A 12832-nucleotide genomic window follows, 5' to 3' on the forward strand; every position below is an offset into this window, starting at 1 on the left:
AACACATTGTTTGTCCAGTAATGCGGTTGCCCCGGTGCAAGCCCCAGTTTTGATTTCTTTCCACATGGTAAATATGTCCTTGTGAAGGAGCCCCCCTTTTTTTGATATTCAGCTAAGTTAAAAGGAAAAACAACCATCTGTACTGCCTTTGATACAGTGGATTGCTGAAAGCTGTTCCCTGTCAGACCTTTTCTTTCAGCCTTGGCAAGGAGACTCATACACATGTGACACTTTTGTCATTCACATATGAAACACACAGATTTCAACGTCACAGGTCCTCTATAAAACAGTCAGGCGAAATAATAAATTCTTCCTTGTGCCTGTTTTTCCTTTTATGGCCATAGTAGGAAGGAAGACATCCAACTTCACTTTCAGGAGTTGTGCTTTGTGCAAGTATGTGAAGTTTATTGTTTTGTTTTGTTTTTGTTTTTATTTGTGCCACTGAGGGCACTAAGCATTCTCTCTGATCCTCAATTGTGTTCCCTATTTTTCATTAACACTTGCACTTAAGCAGCTCATTCTAATTCTTTCTGTGGTGCCTGTTCTGCATGAACTATCTGCTGGCAGTTGCCATGCCAACCCCAAATCCTGGGGTCCTGCTGCTAGATCACAAGCTGCCATTAGCATATTTTTAATAGCACCTGATTGCCCTCCAAAGACCTTCTAGTAGCTGAACTCCATTAGCTCAGAGTGTCACGAGATTTGATTGCATATTTACAGTGCGGATCAGGGAGGGTCTATACTGAGCCGCACAGCTAGTCTCCTAGGCTTAGCCTTCCATGAATGCCAGCTTGGTTCCTTGGGTCTCATTCAAAGGGGAAGAACAAGACAATTTTGTGGTCCATGGAGGTACCAATTCTTATTTTCTAGAGTAAACTTATCATAATGTGTAATGCAAGGGTGACCCTCAAAGTTGTGGAAGACATTTTTACTGTTAATTGAAAATCAGTAACTCTCCAGTGTTTTAGGGAGCTGAGCAGGGGTAATGTTGTCACCTTCTCTTCAGACGTAAGCCAAACTGAATGGAAGAGGCAATAGTAATCAGTTTCTCTTCAAAAAGAGGTTAGAAAAACAATTAAGTAAGAGTATTGCAGGCTGGGGATGTGGCTCAAGCGGTAGTGCGCTCACCTGGCATGCATGCGGCCCGGGTTCGATCCTCAACACCACATACAAACAAAGATGTTGTGTCCGCCGAAAACTAAAAAAAAATAAGTATTAAAAAAAAAGAGTATTGCAATAATTGAGAGTATTTGGAAGACAGATTGTTTCTTTTTCTTCTATTGGTGCATTAGAATTATATATAATAGTGAGTTCATATGCCATTTTTATGCATGCACATAATGTAGTTTGATCAATCTCATTCCCCTTTACCTTCTCTTTCACTCTCCTCCTCCCTCCTCTGATCCACATGCTCTACTACTGATGTCCCTTCTATTATGATAATGATTTTTATTTTAATTATATATACATAATTATATACAGATATAATTATATACAGATATAATTATATATAAAAGCAAGATTCATACATGGAATAGCATAATTTAGTAGATTTTGTTTCCCAGGACTTCCCCATGATCCCCCCTTCCTGTCTTCTTCTCAAACTCCTTCCTCTACTCATATTGATCTCCCTTCTGTTTTCATGAGATACTCCTTTTCTTTATTCTTTCTTTCTCTTCTCTCTCTAGCTTCCATATCTTGAGAGAAAACATTCAACCCTCGACTTTCTGTGTCTGGCTTATTTCACTTAGCATGATGTTCTCCAGTCCCACCCATTTACTAAGAAAATGCATAATTTCATTCTTATGGCTGAGTGTGTGTGTGTGTGTGTGTGTGTGTGTGTGTGTGTGTGTATGTGAGTGAACGCACATATGTGTACATTTTCTTAGTCCATTCATCTGTTAAGGGACATCTAAGCTGGTTCCCTAACTTGGCTATTGTGAATTGTGCTGCTATAAACATCAATGTGCATCTTTCATTGTAGTGGGCTGATTTTAGTTCTTTTGGATAAATACTAAGGAGTGGGATACTTGGGTCATAAGGTAGTTCCATTTCCTAGTCTTTTGAGGAATCTCCATACTACTTTCCAAAGTGGTTGTACAAATTTGCAGTCCTGCCAGTGTAAAAGTATAACTTTCTCCCACATCTTTACCAGCAATTGTGTTGTTTTCTTGATCATTATCATTCTAACTGGACTGATGTGATATCTCAGTGTAATTTTGTTTCACATTTTCCTGATTGCTAAAGATGTTGGACATTTTTTCATATATTTGTTAGCTACTGCTTTTTTGAGAAATGTATATTTAGAACAGACATTTTACCACTTACTGATTGGGTGATTTGTCTTTCTGGTGTTAAGTTTTTTGAGTTATTTACATATTCTGGATATTAATCCCCTGTTGAAAGAGTAGCTAAGATTTTCTTCCATTCTGTAGGCTCTGTCTTTATACTTTTGTTTCCTTTGTTGTGCAGAAGCTTTCTTATATGATGGCATCTTGCTTATTGATTCTTGGTTTTATTTCTTGAAACTTAGGGATCTTATTAGGAAAGTCAATGCCTGTGACAATATGTTGGAGTGTTGAACTTATAATTTCTTCTAGCAGTTGAAAAGTTCCTAGGATAATTCCTGGGTCTTTGGTCCACATTGAGTTGACTTTTGTGTAGGATGAGAGATGAGGATCTGGCTACATTGTTCTACATACCAATATCCAGTTTTCCCAACACAATTTGTTAAAAAGCTATTGTTTTTCCAATGCATGTTTTTGGCACATTTGTAAAGAGTCAGATGACTGTATCTATGTGGATTTGTCTCTGTGTCTTTTATTCTGTTTCAATGATCTTCATAAGACAGGTTATTTCAAAATAAATAGTTAAGACCTTTTGAAATTAAGTTGCCTCTGTTGCTGATTCTTGGAATGAATGAGCTAGGTAGAAGAATTTTGATACTGAAAGTGAAAACAAGATGAAGATTAAAATTGTTACTAAAATTTGAATAAAGCATTAAAGAATTAAACTATTGTTAAAAAACAATTTAAGGAAGAGGAATCTTGCAAATTCACATGCTTATGGGGATAAGACAGATACAACACAATAAGGTGAGGTGATTGGAAGATGATGAAAGGCAATGAACACTCAGCATCAATGGTGAAGAAAGGAGCTATCAATCTAGAGAATGCCAACTCAAGTGCTGTCAGCTTTTCAGATAGCTGAAGAAAAGTTAGAAATGCATATTCTGGAGTGAAATCTCCCAATTTCAAAACACTGAGCATCTAATAATTTTGAGTATTGGGTAGGATCTGGGGAGGTAGCTCAGTGGTAGAGTGGTTGCCTAGCATAAGCAAAGCTTTGAGTTCCATCCTTAGTTCTGCAAAACAAACAATAGCAAAGAAAAAAAAATGGGTAGCTCAATGTGTAAGGCACTGCATAGGGCAACAAACGAACAAACAAACAAACCCACTTTCTCAATTGAATATGGCTCATGAGGTGCCTGTTTGCACTTGTTCTAAAAATCATATTTTTGTTTGCTATTAAACTTTTTATTCTTTACCTATTTTAAGTGTATGGTCCCGTGATATTAGATATATTTATAAGGTTGTGCTATTATCATCACCATCTACCTCCCCAAGTCTTTTCATCCTGTAAATCTGAAACTTTCAAAAACAAACAAAAAACAATTCCAAACTGAAACTGTATATCCATTGTGTTAGTCAGCTTTTCATTGCCATAACAAATACCTGAGAAAAACAACATAGAGCAGGAAAGACTTATTTTGACTCACGGTTTCAGAGAATTCAGTCCATGGTTGGCTGGTTCCATTGCTCTGGCTCTAAGGGGAGGCAGAACATCATAGTGAAAGGATATGGTGGAGGAAATCTTGCTCAGCTCATGGCAGCCAGGAAGGAGAGAGGTGGGTAGAAGGGAAGGGGCTGGAGACAAGAAATACCCTTCCCAAAGCATGTCCCCTACTGCCTCCAACTATGCCCCACTACCTATAGTTTTCACCACCTCCCATTAATTGATTCAGCTATCAATGGATTAATCCACTGAGGAGTTTAACACCCTCATGATCCAATTCACTTCACCAAAGCCCCATCTCTGAACATTGCTGCATTAGAATCCAAGCCTGGAACATATTATTCTTGGGGGAATATTCCAGATGACAACACCCATTCAATAATAATTCCTCATCCTCACCTTCTCTAACTCCTAGCAATAGCCATTCTATTTTGTCTCTATGATCCTCACTAGTCTAAGTTGCTCAAATAAGTGGGACTGTTAAATATTTGTTTTTACATGACTGGCATATTTCATTCTACATAATGTCTTCAGTGTCCATCCATATTGTAGCACCTTTCATCATTTTTAAAATTTTTATTGCTGAATAATATACCATTGTATGTATGCATATATACATATATATAAATATTGTATATATGTATTATATAATATCTAATTATTTGCTTATACATTTACCTGTTGGTGGACCCTTTGGTTGCTTCCACATTTTAACTATTCTGATTAAAACTTCTATGAATGTGGGCCAGGCATGGTGGCTTGTGCCCCTGAGTTCAATCCCTTGTACCTCTCTGTCCTCCGCTTCCCCCAAAAAACTTCTATGAATGCGAATGTACAAATCTCTTCAAGAATGCTCCTTTCAATTCTTTTGACTATAGAACCAAGAAGTAGAATTCTTGGGTCGTATAGTAATTCCCTGTAAGTTTTTGAGAATATGACATACTATTTGCTATACTGGCTATAACATTTTGCACTAATTGGAACAAGGATTCAAATCTCTCCACATCCTTGTTCACACTTGTTATTTTCTGTTGCTTTTCTTATTTTTTTTTTGTTGTAATACTAACCACTGTAAAGAATGTGTGTGGTTTTGATCTATTTCTCCCTAATGATTAGTGATGTTGGGCATATTTTCATATGCCTATTGATCATTTGTATATATTGTTTGAATAAGCATTTTTTTCAAGTTTCTACTCTTGAACAGATGATGTTGTTATTGCTATTGAGCTTTAGGTATTCTCAATATTTAAGAATCCCTCATCAAATGCATGATTTTAAAATAATCTCTTCCATTCAATAGATTGCCTTTTAATCACACTGATGTCTTATGATGTCCCCAATTTTTTAATATTCCCCAAATCTAATTTGTATATATTTTTTATTTTGTTGTCTGGGCCTTGGTATTAAGTTCTTAAAATGACAGGTAGGAATCGCCCATGAAGTCAGCAAATCCAGGGCACTTTTTGGTGGGTGTTTCAGATGAATTTTGATTACTGAATCAATCTCCTTACTATACAAATTTTCTATTTCCTTATACATTTAGTCTTGGTAGATTTTGCATTTCTACAAATTTGTCCATTTCTCCTAGGACCCCAAATTTGTTACTGTAAAGTTGTTTGAAATATTCTTTTAATTCTTCTTTCTTCAGTAGAATCAGTACTAACATTTCCATTTTCATTTTTGATTTTGGTAAATTGGGTCATCTCTCCTTTTTCTTAGTACCTCTAGTTGAAAGCTTATCAATTTATCTTTTCAAAAAACTGTTTCTTTGACTTGTTTCTTTGTTTTTCTATTCTCTGTTTATCTCTTATTAACCTTTAATATTCCCTTCCTTTTGATAAATTTGAATTTAGTTTGTTCTTCTTTAGTTTATTCCTTAGTGATAAGGCTAGGTAGTTGATCTGAGATATTTCTTATTTTTTCATATTTTTATTGATGCATTATAATTATGCATGATGTTTGGATTCATTATTACTTATCCATTCATGTATACAATAAAATAATATAATGAAGCCGATATAATTCTCCAGTATTTCCTCTTTCCCTCCCACCTTCCATCTTCCATCCCCCAGTCCCTTTCTTCAGATATTTCTTATTTTTAGTATAAGAATTTATAGTTATAAATCTACCCATTAGCACTACTTTCATCATTTCTCTTAAGTTTGGTATGTTGTATTTTCATTTTAATTTGTCTCTAAATATATTCTAAACTTCTTATTTTCCTTCTTGGATCCATTGGTTGTTTAATTCCACAAACTTGTGGAATTTTCAGTCTTACTTCCAATAACGAATTTTCTAACTTCACTCTGTTGTGGGTGGAGAAGATACTTTGTACGACATCTACATTTTAAAATCTAATTAGACATAATTTATGGCATACCATATAGTCTATCTTGGGAGATGACCCACATGCGATGGAGAATGTGTATATTGTGCAGAAGGTTCTAAACATGCCTCTTAGGTCTAGTTGCTTTATTGGGTTGCTTTAGTTTACTACTTCCTTATTTATCTTCTTTTTGACTGCTCTATCCATTACTTAGGGAGGTATAGGAGTCTCTAGCTATTGTTTCCCCTTTCTGTTCTGCCAGTCTCTGCTTTATTTATTTTGATGAACTATCATTATATGCCTTAGTGTTATTTTTATTATATCTTCTCAATGTATTGAACCTTTTATTAATAAATAATGTTCTTTGCCTCTTGTTTTTTTTAATTTAAAGTCTGTTTTGTCTGATCATAACAAAGCCACCCCTACTCTCCTTCCATTACTACTTGTGAATAATATCTATTTCTGTCTTTTGCTTTCAGTCTATTTGAGTCTTTGTCTCTAAAGTAAGTCTCTTATAATAAAACAGTACATAGTTAGATCATGTGGTTTTATCATTTTGCCCATCACTGTCCTTGATCAGAGAGTTAACTACATTTAGAAAGTAATTACTGATGAGGAAGGACTTACTTCTGTCATTTGTCTATTTGCTTTCTGTATATTTTATAATTTCGCCCGCCTTCTGCCTACTTCCTGCATTACTGCCTTGTTTTGTGGTTAGTTGATTTTTTTTTATAGTGAAATGTTTAAATTCCTCTCTCATTTTCTTTTGTGTTATAGCTATTTTCTTTGTGGTTACCATGGAGATTACATTTAGCATCCTAAAGTTATAACACTCTAATTTAAATTTACACCAGTTTAACTTCAATAGCATACAAAAAACTCTGCTTCTTTATAGCTCTATAAAGAGCTGCTTCTTTTATTTGTTGGTCTCACAAATTACATCTTTACATATTACAGGCCCCCAAACACAAACTAGTGACTCTTTCAAATGTTTTCATCTAAAATATTATGTAGAAAAACAAAATGTTACCAATTATTATACCTTTTACACTAGTAATTGTTTCTGATATGCATTAGCCTCTTAAATTATGCATTAAACAACAATTGAAGTTTTACATTATTGTTACATTAATACTAGCTTTTATAATTGCCCAAATGATTAATAATTTTATTGAAATATTTATTTTTTCATATAGCTTCAAGCTACTTCTGTCAGTGTCCTTTGACTCTACAGGACATTGGCCATTTCTTGCAGAACCATTCTTGTGGTAATGAATTTCCTCAGGTTTAGGTTATGGTTATCTGGGAGTATCTTTACTTCTTCCTCACTTTTGAAGGATTTTCTTGATTGCACCTTTTCTATTTTAGCATTTTGAATATATTGGCTCTGTGTCTTCTGGCCCCCCAGATTTCTGATGAAGTATTTGCTGATTCTCTTGAGGGTCCCCTGCATATGATGAATTAGTTCTCTCAGTTATTTTCAAACCTGTCTGTTTGTCTTTGAAATGTTTGATTATAAAGTATTTTGGTGGGAGTCACTTTATATTCATTTCTTACTTGAAATTCACTGAGCTTCTTGGATGTTTGTATTTATATTTTTTATCATGTTTGGGAAAATTTCAGCCATTATGTATTTAAGTACCTCTCTACCACTTTCTCCCTCTTCTTCTGTAACTTCCATAAATGTATAAGTTGGTTTAATTGATGTCATCCTACAGGTCACTTAGGCTCAGTTCATTTTTATTTGGTATCCTTTCTTCCATGTCTCACTTTTGATAATTTCCATTATTCTATTATCAAATCCACTGATTCATTCTTTTGCCAGATCAAATCTGCCTTTGAATCCCTCTAGTGAATTTTTAACTTCAGTTATTACACTATTCGCCCCTAGATTTTCTTTTTTAATGTCTTTTACGTTTTATCAAAATTTCCATTTTATTCATAATCTCTCCCCATTTTTGTTTTCTTTCTGTATATATTCCTTTATCTCCTTGAGCATTCTTTAAGACAGTTGTTTTAAAGTCTTTGTTTAGTAGATCTTTTCAGGAAATTTTTGTTAATTAGTTTATTCCCTTTAAATGAGCTATAATTTTCCATTTCTTGGTGTTTTTTTTTTTAATCTGAAGTATTTTTTATTAGTTGTACACAGTGGTAGAATTTGTTGATTTGTTGTTACATATTCATTCATGAACACAACATGACAATATAATTTGGCCAATATCACTCCCAGCATTTCACCCTTCTCTCTCTCCTCCCTGTCCCTCATCCCCTTTGCTCTGTTCTACTGATTCCCCCCACCCTTGTTTTTCAAGAGATTCCCCCTTTCTTTTTTCTTTTTCCTGTCTAGCTTCCACACAGGAGAGAAAACACATGCATAAACATGATTTTGTTAAATTCATTTCATCTTTTCCTCCACTTTCCCATCCTTCCTCCTTGAGCTTCTGAGTTTGGTTTATTTTGCTGTAACATAATGCTCTCAGGCTCCATTCATTTTCCTGCAAATGATATGATTTTATTTTTTCATGACTGAATAAATCTCCATTTTTTTTGTGTGTATACATATACGTAGGTGTATATACATATATATACACATTGTATATATATTGTGTATATATCAACATGCACATTGACATATATATGTATGAATATATATATCACACATTTTTTTATCCATTTGTCTGTTGAAGAACAACTAGACTGGTTTCGTAGATTGGCTATTATTATGAATAATGCTTCTGTAAACACAGGTATGCATGGTATGACAATTTTAATTCTTTAGGATAAATACAGAGGACTGGTGTGACTGTGTCATAGGGTGATTCCACACCTAGTCTTTTGAAGAACCTTCATACTGATTTCTTTAAAGGGTGTACTAATTTACAACCCCCCTAACAATGTAAAAGTGTTCCTTTTTCTCCACATCCTCTCCAGCATTTATCATTGTTTGTATTCTTGATGGCTGCCATTCTGACTGGTCTGGGATGAGATCTCAGTGTAGTTTTGAGTTGCATTTCTCTGACTGCTGATGATGTTGAACACTTTTCATGTATTTGTTAGACATTTGTATTTCTTCTTTTCAGAAGTGCATGCTTAATTCATTTGACCATTTATATTTATTGGGTTATTTGGTGTTTTTTTCCTTTGTTTTTTTTTTTTTTTGAGTTCTTTATATATTTTGGATATTAATCTTCTGTCAGAAGAGTGGCTAGCAAGGATTGTCTCACATTCTATAGGTTCTCTCTTCACATTCCTAATTGTTTCCTTTGCTATGCAGAAGCTTTTTTATTTGATGCCATCCCATTTATTAACTCTTGGCATTATTGGCTGAGTATTATTAGTCCTATTGAGGAAGTCATTGTCTTTGCCTGAATGGTGGAGTGTTGACTCTACATTTCCTTCTAGGAGTTACATAGTTTCTGGTCTAATTCCTAGGTCTTTGATCCATTTTGAGTTGTTTTTTGTGCAAGGTGAGAGATAAGGGTACAGTATCATTCTTTTACATATGAATAACCAGTTTTTACAGCACCATTTGTTTAAAAGGTTGTCTTTTTTCTAATGCAGTTTTTGGTACATTTGTCAAGGATCAGATGACTGTATCTGAGTGGGTTTGTCTCTTTGTCTTCTATTTGGTACCATTGATCTATGTGTCTGTTTTTATGCTGGCACCATGAATATAGCTCTGTCTATAGTAAAATTTGAAGTCAGATATTATAATATCTCCAGCATAGCTTTTTTGGCTTGGAATTGATTTGGCTATTCTGGGTCTTTTATTCTTCCAAATGAATTTTAGGACTACTTTTTCTAGTTCTATGAAGAATGTCATTTGGATGGGTATTCCATTGAATCTGTATATTGTTTTTGATAGTATAGCCATTTGAACAATTTTAATTCTGCCTATCTACAAATATGGGAGGCTCTCCCATATTCTTGTGTCCTCTTAAATTTCTTTCTTCAATGTCCTATAGTTTTTGTTGTAGATGTCTTTCACCTCCTTACTAGATTTACTCCTAGGTATTTTCTTTTTTAGGCTATTGTGAATGGATTTTTTTTTCTGATTTCTTTCTCAGCAGATTCATCGTAGGTGCATAGGAAAATTATTGATTTTTTTTTATCTTGGTTTTGTAACTTTGACTTTTTTGGGGCATTTGAATTTAATATTGTGGGAATGGGGAAAACTTATTTTCCCCTTTCCCCAAGATTTGCTAGATTTTGTTATCATTCTTACTTTATTTTAATTGTTTTAGGCTGTCTATTCTGTGAATCAGCTTGAGGTATAAATTTAAGGCCTTCTCAGGTCTTTTGTGAGCCTTTCTCTAGGCATGTGTGGCCACATTCTAAATTTCCTCATGTACAGGGTTTTTTAAAAAAATGATTATTATGGAATTATATTCATACATAGTAGCTGGGCTCACTTTGACAAAATAATAAATGCAAGAAATTTGATTTTAATTTTTACTTCACATCTTCTTTTCCTTCCCTCCTCCCTCCCCTTGTTCTTCTTCCTCTGCTCTACTGGTCTTCCTTTCACTCCTTTATTTATTTTTGATAGAGACTTTCTACATATGCATAAAGGTGAAATTCCCTTTGGTTCATTTATATATGCATAAACATGATTTTGATAAATTCATTTCGTCTTTCCTCCACTTTCTCATCCTTCCTCCTTCTCTCTCATTCTCCACCTTCTATACCACTAATATTTCCTATATACTTATGATGCCTGATCCCCTCCCCACTACTTCCTTTTCCTTAACTTGCTCTAGTTTCCAAATATGAGAGAAAACATTCAACCCTTTATTTTCTGAGTCTGACTTATTTCACATAGCATAAGGTCCTACATTTCTATTCATTTAGCTGCAAATGCCATTATTTCATTCTTCTTTATGGCTGAATAAAACTCTGCTGTGTATATATATACCACATTTTCTTGTTTCATTCATCTATTGATGGGTATCTAGGCTGATTCCATAATTTCACTATTGTAAATTGTGCTGCTATAAACATTGAAGTAGTTGTATCACTATAGTATGCTGATTTTAGTTCTTTTGGATAAATATCAGGAAATGGGATAGTTGGGTCATATGGTGGTTCCATTCCTAGTTTTCTGAAGCACCTACACACACACTTATGCAGTTATATTTAAATGTCTTATTCTTAAAGTTTAACTCCCAGAAGGGAAAAAAAATAAAAATAAATTGGAAAGGACATGATCCCTTTAAGTTCCCCGAAATCACTACAGCTGGAAGGGGAGGAACTTGAACCTGTGGAGAGATGTGCAACAATGATAGCTACTAACCTTTCTGTCTGTACCTTTATGATGAGATGCAGCAATCGCCCAAGCCTTCTGGTAGATAATACAGGCCTTCAAAAGACTGCAGAGTGATAAAATAATCCTATCTGACAGACTCTAGCAGTGTGATTTTTATCAACATGTGAGAAGATAGATCCTTGGTATTTCCCAATCTCCCATCTTCTCAAAATATTCTTAAGAGGAAGCTATTTTTCATCTTTGACCTAAGATATTATTAAAACATTAAGCCTAAATTACTAATTAATGAACTATATTTTAATAGAAAGCAACAGTAGATGAGGTTATATGCTAATCTAAGACCTTTCCATGGGCCTAGGCATTTTTTTCTTATAACTAAACAATCCCTGAAGATTGGAGAGGGCAATGAATAATGTAAGGGTTTGAAAGACCAAAAGGAAAAAAGGAAACATGATTGGCTAGTGTGATCATAGAAGGCTTTGAGGAAGAGGTAGGACTTGATCTGTCCTTCAAAGGGTTGTTGGATTTAGAAAGGAAAAAAAATTAAAAAATGAAAGGGGAAATTTTTCTGGACAGAAGGCACAGTAGAACCACAAGTCCAAAGGCAGGAAATTAGAGGTTTTCCTCTTCATTGAACAGACTGAAACTTCACAGAGGCATTGCTGGGGAAAATAAATAAATATTAACACAAAGAAAAACATTACTGCTTATTTACAGTCCTTAACTTCCCATATTAGTGCTGAGAGGCATGAAAAATTTGAACCTATCTTGGGAATGCAGACTCAGGTATTTGAATAAGACTGCCTGAAAAGCTGACAGTTTAAAAAGCATTGCTTTAGTGTCCACAGCATTGACTTAAATTACATTTATGTGCACACACTGGCCCCTGATTTTCCTCAGAAGACTTTGTGCACATAAAATTAATTATATTTCTTCATTTATTTTTATTACTTCTGTATGGTGCCACTGTAGTAATGGATCATAAGCTTAATTTTGAATTCTATTTGTATGTTTTGAATCTCAAACAGGAGTTGTTGTTTTTTTTTCCCCAAGGAGTCAGAAGTTTATTTGCTTATTAAGGTCAGTTGTAAGGGCCTCCTCTGACACTTGCCACCTGTGGTCCTAGAAGTCTTTATGGTTTCGACATTACTTTGACTAGTCAATAATTAGACTAAACATTATAATAGTCTAACTATTTACTGAACACTTGGATCTTTTAAGTATTAAGACTTGGCTTTTCTAACGTAACTTGATTATACCTCGTCTCTGAAGAACTGCTTACTACATCTTTCTTACTACATCTTATTTACTACATCTCCCTCATGTTGAGGGGGGAAATGCAGAGTGAGTTCCTCTCCAATCAGGGCTTCCCTGGAGAAAAACTTGCAGCTGTGGAAGGGGCTACCAGAAAGATGCCAATAGGGGCCTAGGCCAATGCGGGGGGG

The 12832-nt window shown here is 34.6% G+C and overlaps 1 long non-coding RNA gene across 1 annotated transcript in view; it reads left to right on the forward strand.

Moving 5' to 3' along the window:
- Positions 1-735: 735 nt before the first annotated feature.
- The window catches only part of LOC125619084, a 125608-nt gene continuing 113511 nt past the window's right edge, over positions 736-12832 (forward strand). The window contains exon 1 of the long non-coding RNA XR_007350577.1: positions 736-849. This is a non-coding gene — a long non-coding RNA (uncharacterized LOC125619084). The remainder of the gene's footprint in view (positions 850-12832) is intronic.

The sequence above is a fragment of the Marmota marmota genome, unplaced genomic scaffold (assembly GCF_001458135.2).
Source record: "Marmota marmota marmota unplaced genomic scaffold, marMar, whole genome shotgun sequence".
NCBI lineage: Eukaryota > Metazoa > Chordata > Mammalia > Rodentia > Sciuridae > Marmota > Marmota marmota.